Here is a 9,938-nt window from a genome sequence, read left to right as displayed (position 1 = left end):
CACGGGTTCGTGCCCCGAACCGGGAAGATCCCACATGCCGCGGAGCGGCTGGGCCCGTGAGCCATGGCCATGGGGCCTGCGCATCCGGAGCCCGTGCTCCGCAACAGGAGAGGCCACAACAGTGAGAGGCCCGCGTACAGCCAAAAAAAAAAAAAAAAAAAGATCAGCAAGATGCCCTTTACTCTTTCAGGCCATGGATTATTCATAGCTTCTTTTTTATGGAAAGCTTTTAAGCACACACTGAAGTACAGAAACTAGAATAATTACCTCTCCCCTCCACGTGCCCATTACACACCTTCAATAATTATGGACTCATGGATAGTCTTGTTCATCCCTGCCTGATTCCCCCTTTTCTGTACAGGTTCTTTTTGTAAGTCAGAAAGTGAAGAGTTCAGAAAGTCAAGGGAAAGACTTGGGACAGGAGGATTCTGTCGCAAAGGCCCTCTTTTTTCTTCCAAGGCATTCCCCTCTTGGTTTCTTGGCCTCAGTGGGTGACATCCCTCTTGAACCAGTTCAAAGTGTGAGTAGCACTGGTTCCGTCTTAGGAGTAGAGAACCAGAGGAGGTTCCTTCACTGACAAGCTCCTTGGAAGTATCTGGCTACTGCTTCTGTCCCAGAGAGGTGACGATTGACGGGTGTGTCCAGTGGCAGTTTGCCCCATTGCACGAGGAGTCTCCTTTAGGCTCTGACAAAGCCCTTCCAGCAGGCAGAAATTCCCATTCTTGGCCAGATTCAAACTTCACAGCATGTGTCCTGCTCTTATAGGAGTCTCCTTAGAAATGGAGTCATTCAAGCCTTGAGGTCCCTTGCTTTCTACCAATGCACTATCGTGAAGCTGATGGCCAAGGAACACCTCCATCCCCACCTTCAGGGAGAGTAGTGTTCAGGGTCCCTGGGCTAGTCTGTGCTGGAAGTGATAGCTCTTTATGGATAAAAATCACATGTTCCCCTTTCTGCTCTTTTCCATGTAGCCCAGGGCCATGAAGTTCACACTTGGTGCAGGGCATGGTCACTCAGCACTCCTCATCCCTGCTGCTGCTGCTGCTGTTAATAACAGCAATAATAAAAAGTGCTACCACTTACCCCATACCTTTTTGCATACCAGGTGCTGGGCTAGGTGCCTTACATGTATTAACTTGTTTAATCCTCACAATGACCCTATGAAACGGATACAAGTATGACCCAATTTACAGCTGATCTGCAAGACTGGGAGGGACAAAGGACCAGAGGGGACAATGCAAGGGAAGACTCTGGCCTGTGGGCCCCAGAGTTGGATGCTCTCCATGCCCATGACCCACAGCTGATCAGGTGTCTGGAGCCTGGGACTCCATTTAAAGTAAGATTTCACACCATCACATCTCTGCCCGGTGTGCCAAGATCTGGCACCTGCTATAATAGTGTAATGATGTGCAATATATAATTAATATAGTCTCAGGGATGCTGTGACAATATGAATATAATCATCTTGTATGTGCCCAGGCTCAATGGCCTGAGGCTGAATGAGGTGAGGCAGCTGGAGGTCAGTTTGGTTTAGCAGATATTGTTTGTTAAAGGATTCCCCTGTGCCAGGTCTAAGGCCTAAAATGAGTAAGACACCTGCATACACTCCAGTGGTCGGGAATGACTCACAAAGTATGGTGGAGACATATAGGCTTTCATGTCATTTATTTCACGTATTTATACAACAGATATTTATTTTGCTCCTACTGAGTGCAGAGTATGGGGACAGGCCTTGGAGAGACACAATAATAATGCAAAAAGCCCACCTTAAGTGCCCCCTTCTATCACCCACTGTCTCCAATATAATTGTGAGTGGTCTAAAGGAGTGTCTAAAAGCAAGGGCAGGGGTGGGGGGGAGGAGAGAAAAGTGTTGTTTTGATCAGTCATGTACTATTTACAATTATAACAATGAAATCCAGGAAAACAGTAAAACTTAGAACCTCTAGGGAACAAGAAAAATATTAAGTATAAATTTACAAAGACACCTATCAGGATGGCTAAAATGAAAGTGTCTGACAAGATCAAATGTTGATGGAAATATAGAGCAACTGAAACTCTCAAACTTTAGGGGTAATGTAAGTTAGTAAAACCCTGTTGGAAAATAGGCAGTATCTACTAAAGCTGAACACATGCATAACCTATCACCCAGCAATTCCACTCCTGGGTATGTACATGACAGAAACAAGAGCTCATGTCTACCAAGATATGTGCAAGAATATTTCTAACTGCACTGTTCAAAATAGCCCCAAACTGGAAGCAACCCAAAGGTCTATCCACAGTAGAATGGATATATATATATATATATATATATATATATATATATATATATATATATATATAAAAGTTGGGGTAAAGTCATACAGTAGAATACTAGTGCACAACAATGAATACGAATGAAAATATTGCTACACTCAATGTGGATATATTGCACAGACATGATGTTGAGAAAAAGAAGTCAGTAGAGGGCTTCACTGGTGGCGCAGTGGTTTAGAGTCCGCCTGCTGATGCAGGGGACATGGGTTCGTGCCCCGGTCTGGGAAGCTCCCACATGCCGCGGAGCGGCTGGGCTCGTGAGCCATGTCCGCTGAGCCTGCGTGTCCGGAGCCTGTGCTCCGCTATGGGAGAGGCCACAACAGTGAGAGGCCCGCGTACCGCAAAAAAAAAAAAAAAAAAAAAAAGTACACACACAAAAGTGTTTACTGGGTGATTCTATTCATACAAAAAGTACAGAAATAAGCAAAATTGATCTATGGCATTGAAAGTCGGCATGGTTACCTTTGATTTGGGTGTTGGTTTCATGAGTACGTTCAGTTTGTGTACAGAATCGCTTTAGAGATATGGAGATAAACCAAGGTCACCCAAATGAGAACAAACATAGGCTGTTCATTCTGAGCTTGTAAGAGCAGCCACTGTCACTTGCATTTGGCCAGGAGGGTATCAAAGGCAGGCAGGGACTGGGAAAACACTGTGGTGAATAAAAGAAAGGGAAGGCTTCAGATGTGCTGTGATTGGAGGTTGTTTGCCTGGGACACTGGAGGCTGGCTAACTAGAAGAGGGGCACCTTATGTGATTGGTTGGGGAACATATTTGACTTTCTCTGGTTGGTCCCGAGATGGAAGAGAGGGAAGAGGTGGTTGGGGATTGGGAAGAAGCTGGCACACATTAACCAAGACCTGATCATTCTGGATGACTGCTGCAGAGGCTGTGGTTTGGCTTTCCAGGCTGGTTACTGCAGAGAGTTCTATTGTCATATATGGTCTGGCCACTGTCCTTTTGTATATTCAGTCTCTCAGAGGGAAGGATATGGGCTCTGCGAGGGGTCTCCACTGCCGGAATGGGATGGGAGTGGGCACATACATGCTTCATCCAGCTCCCTATCCCTCCCTGGGGTCAGTGGTGCTGCCTGTAAGGATAAGGCCAACGGCTAGAGGGCTCTGCTGCAAGTCATGGCTTAGCTACTGCACCCACTAAAGTTTTTTTAAGGCCTGGCTTAAAGCCCAGCTCCTTTTGGAAGCTTTTTTGAATAGATCCCTCTCACTTATTAGCCTTTCTAAATTCTCATGGCTTACCTCAAATTCTTCAGAGTAAATTCTCACCTTCCTGCCTGCATTTAAAAAACTTACACTGGGGGCTTCCCTGGTGGCGCAGTGGTTAAGAATCCACCTGCCAATGCAGGGGACATGGGTTCGAGCCCTAGTCCGGGAAGATCCCACATGCTGGGGAGCAACTAAGCCCATGTGCCACAACTACTGAGCCTGCGCTCTAGAGCCCACAAGCCACAACTATGGAAGCCCACACGCCACAGCTACTGAAGCCCGTGCGCCGAGCCTGTGCTCCGCAACAAGAGAAGCAACCGCAATGAGAAGCCCACGCACTGCAACAAAGAGTAGTCCCCACTCGCCGCAACTAGAGAAAGGCTGAGTGCAGCAATGAAGACTCAACACAGCCAAAAATAATAAAAAAAAAACCCACACAAACAACTTACACTGAATATCTTCCTTCTACTTACTCAATGCTGTTTCTATAAAAACAGCAATAAAAGAAAAATACCCCCTCAACCCCACAGCTTTTTATTGAAGTAAAATATACATGCTGAAAAGGGTACTTCAAAGACAGAAGGGACCTGGGGGGACGGGGTGGGCAGCAGCCAGAAAGGTGGAGGTGGGGAGAGAAAATGGGAACAGTGAGAAAGATGAAGAAGGGAAGTAGCCCTGGGTTCTAGTCCTGGGTCCACAGCCAGCTCCTGGCGTCCCTTTCCTTCCTGGACCCATAAACCATGAGGCTGGACCAGGTGATGTCAAATCCTTCCTCCTCCAGAGCTCAGTCCCATCAGCCCTTGAGTGTCCTTGGCATGGACTGGCTGTACCAGCTTCCTCCCCTCCTCTGTCCTTCCCCATCCCCAAGTGCCACTGCCATACTGTCTGAATCGCTGATTTCCTAGCAGTCAGATGCTGTCTCCTATTTCATCAGTTTGCTTGTACTTAACATAAGAAGAAAGAAAAATCCTTTCATTATCACATGCAGTTGGAAATCAGCTTCTTGCAGGAGATCTGTCCAAAGGAATTGGGAAAGAGAGAAACTGTGGTAACTGCTGAAAGAATTGCTTTTTTCACTACTTGCTATCAGGACGATGTCGTTAGAATTGTGAGCCCATGGACTCACGTTTCCAGTAATTCTGCTGTTATTACTTCTAGAACTTAAGATCCTTTAACATTTCTTTTATTCAGCCCACAGTTCTGAGGATCTACCCTGGCCAGATATCTGCTTGAAGTGAGGCTCCTGCAGTGAATGTAAATAGAACTTTCAATCTGGGGAGCTTGTTCAGGACCCCTCCCCCTTTTTCCTCCCACCTTCACTTTCAGGAGTCTCTACTCAGAGACAAGCTCCTCAGTTCTCCACATGTGGCTGGCTGTCACCTTCTGGCCTGGCTCAGTGGACTCCTTCCTTCCAGGAGTCCCAGTCCAGGGGGTCAGTCTCCCTTCAGAATTTTCACCTTCCTTATAATCTAGTCTCTTTAAATCATCTTTTAATTACACAGGTAATACACGAATATCTGCTTGCTGTAAAAAGTTAAAATTCCACCAGGAGTTCCCTGGTGGTCAAGTGGTTAGGATCCCAGGCTTTCACTGCCACGGCCTGGGTTCAGTCCCTGGTTAGGGAACTGAGATCCCAAAAGCTGCACAGCGAGGCCAAAATAAATAAATAAATAAATTTTAAAAAAGAATAAATAAAATACCACAACTAGAGATTATCATACTAAGTGAAGTAAATCAGAAGAAGAACAAATACCATATGATATCACTTATATGTTGAATCTAAAATAGGGCACAAACGAACCTATATATGAAACAGACTCAAGAGAATAGACTTGTCCTCCAAGGGGGAGGGCAGGTGGCAGAGGGGTGGACTGGGAGTTTGGGGTTAGTAGATGCAAACTATTACATATAGAATGGATAAACAACAAGGTCCTACTGTATAGCACAGGGAACTATATTCAATATCCTGGGATAAACCATAATGGAAAAGAATATAAAAAAGAATGTACGTATAACTGAGTCACTTTGCTGTACAGCAGAAATTAACACAACATTGTAAATCAAGTATATTTCAATAAAAAAGTGAAATTAAAAAAAATTTCAAACTATACAGAGTTATATAGTCCAGAGTGTCTCCAACTTCAGTAGAGATACAAATCCTCTTGGGGATCTTGTTAAAAGCAGGTGCTGACTCATTGAGTCACTGCATTAAAAATTTTTTTTTTTTGCGGTACGCGGGCCTCTCACTGTTGTGCCCTCTCCCGTTGCGGAGCACAGGCTCCGGACGCACAGGCTCAGTGGCCATGGCTCACGGGCCTAGCCGCTCCGCGGCATGTGGGATCTTCCCGGACAGGGGCATGAACCCGTGTCCCCTGCATCGGCAGGCGGACTCTCAACCACTGCGCCACCAGGGAAGCCCTAGTCACTGCATTTTTAAGGAGACTTTTTTGACTAAAGAGAAAGAGCAACAATTGATAATGTCCTTTAATCCCTTGCAATCCTGTTTCCTTTTTAGGGGGGTTGATAGACATCATTCCTTGCCTCTCTCTATGTACTTCTGTGCCATTTGATAGCCCTGACTTAATCCCACCCTTGGCCTGGGGCTGGGGATGCTCTCTCGAGTCCATTTCAAAGCAGTGGGGTGCAGGGCCTTCTCTACAGCCCCCTGTATTGCTCCACAAACTATTGTTGCCAAGCTTAATGGGTCTTTGTTGAATTGAATTTAGTTCATGCAACAATCCAAACAACTTGGTCATTGTTTCAGTTGGTTGAGGATCCTCTGGCTCTGGATTTTTCCCCAACATGTGCAGGATGAGCCACCAAATCACTAATGAAATGGAGAACAGGGCAAAGCCAGAGCCCCACACAATTCTACTCAAGACCATTGGTCAACTGATGAGATCAGTTGACCTCATCATTAACTGATTAATCAGCATTCTACTTTCCCTGCAGTCATCCAACAGTTAAGAGTATATATAACACAGCCCCTATGGAGGTGATCCATTAACTAATGCTGCATGAGAAATTATTCCAAAACTTAATAGCTTAAAACAACACATTTAGTATCTCAGTTTCTGTGGGTTAAGATTTCAGGTGCAGGTTTGCTGCGTCCTCTGGCTCAGGGTCTCTCACAAGGCTGCAATCAAGGTGTTGGCCAGGGCTGCAGTTTGGGGAGGATTCAATTCCAAGCTCACTCACATGGTTCTTGCAGGATTTAGTTCCTCACTTTTTTTTTTTAAATTTATTTGGCTTTGCCAGGTCTTAGTTGCGGCACGTGGGATCTTCATTGCCGCGTGCGGGATCTTTAGTGCAGCATACGGGCTCTTTGTTGTGGCATGAGGGATCTAGTTCCCTGACCAGGGATTGAACCTGGGCCCCCTGCATTGGGAGTGCAGAGTCTTAACCACTGCACAACCAGGGAAGTCTCAGTTCCTCATTGAAATGTTGCTCTGCGGGCTGCACTTCCTTGTTGGCTGTTGGCCAGAGGCTGCCTTCAGTCCCTTGCCACATGGGTTGCTTCATAGGGCAGCACACAACATGGTAGCTTCTTTCATTAGAAAAAGCAAGAAAAAATTTAAATCTCTAAAAATTGAATCAAAGTGGAAAAAAAAGGACTCAATTCTGTATTGAGTTGTTGGCTGAACTACACAGAAAGAAATTATTTCAAATGACTTTAAAGCACAATTTGATTTTTCATCCCTAGTGCAACGTATCCTAAGGACAAAAAGAACGGCAGAAAAATCTTAAACAGTGTTTAATAATCACATCATTGGTAATACTGATATTTTTATTCTGAAACTATTATCTATATATTTAATGATAAAGCAAATAAGTAGTGAATGTTGTGAAGTCCTTAGATTTTCAGGTTAAGATAAAAGAAGCTAAGTAAAAACTCTGTAACCTTAAAAATGAATGGAAATTAGTGTAAATCCATGATACATTTTTCTCTTAAAAAATTTATTTTCTGGGCTTCCCTGGTGGTGCAATTGTTAAGAATCCACCTGCCAATGCAGGGGACACGGGTTCGAGCCCCGCTCTGGGAAGATCCCATATGCCGTGGAGCAACTAAGCCCGTGTGCCACAACTACTGAGCCTGCGCTCTAGAGCCCGCGAGCCACAACTCCTGAAGCCCGCACACCTAGAGCCCGTGCTCTGCAACAAGAGAAGCCACCGCACTGAGAAGCCCGTGCACTGCGACGAAGAGTAGACCCCCCTTGCCGCAACTAGAGAAAGCCCGCGTGCAGCAACGAAGACCCAACGGAGCCAAAAATAAATAAATAAATAAATAAATTTTAAAAAGATAAAAGACACTATACACAGTAAAGAAAGAAAAGGTACACAAGCTTCAAGTGCTTTTTTTTTTTTTTTTTTTTTTTTTGCGGTACGTGGGCCTCTCACTGTTGTGGCCTCTCCCGTTGCGGGGCACAGGCTCCGGACGCGCAGGCTCAGTGGCCATGGCTCACGGGCCTAGCCACTCCGCGGCCTGTAGGATCTTCCCGGACCGGGGCACGAAACTGTATCCCTTGCATCAGGCAGGCGGACCCTCAACCACTGCGTCACCAGGGAAGCCCTCAAGTGTTGTTTTGATGTTGGGATTCGTCTTGGCAGTCTCAGGTGATGATGATTCTTGATTCTTCAGGATGATCTATTGCAGCTCACAGACCTGGATGGAAGTTTCCTCAGGTCAAGGAGAACCGTTTTTTTTTGTTGTTGCTGCGGGAGGCAGAAACGTAGGCAATGCTGGGCACTGAGATTTAGAAGAGTAGCTATACGTTTTCTTGGTTTTTGTAGGATCCCTCTGGGGTGGCTTCCTGCAGGAGACGGAATTTCCAGAGTTAGGAAATAGGGTTTCCAGAGTTAATCCTACCGTTCCTGCGCACGGGCTTTCTCTAGTTGCGCTGAGAGGGGGCTACTCTTCGTTGCAGTGTGCGGGCTTCTCAGTGCGGTGGCTTCTCTTGTTGCGGAGCACGGGCTCTAGGTGTGTGGGCTTCACTAGTTGTGGCTCGCGGGCTCTAGAGCGCAGGCTCAGTAGTTGTGGCGCACAGGCTGAGTTGCTCCACGACATGTGGCATCTTCCCGGACCAGGCATCGAACCTGTGTGCCCTGCATTGGCAGGTGGATTCCTAACCACTGTGCCACCAGGGAAGTCCCAGGGAGCTAGTTTTGAGTGAGCATGGCAATTCTATTCAATAAGCAAGAGAGAAGCTCATATTTCTTGTTCAGCCTGCTACTAGCAGTCATTACAGGAAAGATGAAGAACATAAGGGGCATTACAGTCTCTCAGGGGAGGCACTTATGAAATAATTTGCTAGCAAGATAAACCCACAATCCCGTTCAACTTGACAGAATGAGGGAGTGCCTTGGGGGTACAGAGCCACGGGTCATTCCAGGCATGGGCAACCTATGGGAGAAGAGACGCTTGGATGGACCTTTGGTCAGTATCTCAGGGCTGGAGGTGACCATGTTCTCACCCGCAAAAAGAAGGTGATAAAATGATTTAAAAAACAAAAACCCAATGATTTAAAAAAAAACCAATCAGACCAAATCCCCAACAACCCAGGCCCTGAGGCGGCCACCAAATCCTTCTATGTCCTCCACTGCACCACAAGGAAAGGGGGTCCAGACTCTCCTTCCAAGAGCCAACCCTACTTCCTGGCTCCCACACCCCCCTCCTTCACTACAGGAGGGTGGCAAAGGATTTATAACCCACCTCTTTCTTCCAGTTGCCATGGAGACCAACCCCAGTCCTTTCATTAGTTCTCATACTGGGAACATCTGTCTAACGCAGGAGGAATGAAGGGGGCTTAGCCTAAACACGCCAGTGTCAGTGCTGGGGAAGGGGGTGGCGGTCAAACAGAGCGCGGAGGACTGGTGGCCTTGACGGCAGTAGTGGAATCAGGTCGAGGGACAAAGGCTAAATTCAGCCGCGGTTCAAGCCCTTCTGTTTGCCAACGGCTGGCGACCAGACCCTGCGGCACACCGCTGGGCTGGAGAAGGGCGCAAGCCGGGAGACGACGAGACGCAGCAGCACGGCGGGGCTCGGGGGCGCGAGGCGGCTCCCGGGAGAGTTCTGGGGCCCGGAGCGCCTACCTGTGCACCCCGGTGTAAGGGGGCGCAGACCCCTCCACCAACGCGTCTATTGGGCGGCGCCGCCATCACTCTGTGCTCAGCAACACCGCCTTCTCCTCTGCCCAGCCCGGATCCCCACCCTTGCCGTCCTCCGCCCCGCCCCGAGCCTTTCATTGGGCGGAGGCGCGGTCGATCCGCCTCGAATCAGGCAGCCGATTGGACAAGAGGCCTTCGGGTCGCCCCCAGCTTGTTTGGATTGGCTTGCTGCGTGTTGGCGCAACGGAAGAGGCGGCCTGCCGAGGGTGTTCTTCTGCTCTGGCTGGATTGCCGCGG

This window comes from Leucopleurus acutus (assembly GCF_964270905.1).
Source record: "Leucopleurus acutus genome assembly, chromosome: 16".
Taxonomy (NCBI): domain Eukaryota; kingdom Metazoa; phylum Chordata; class Mammalia; order Artiodactyla; family Delphinidae; genus Leucopleurus; species Leucopleurus acutus.
The sequence above is the reverse complement of the archived record's forward strand: the minus strand, read 5'-3'. Positions refer to the sequence as shown.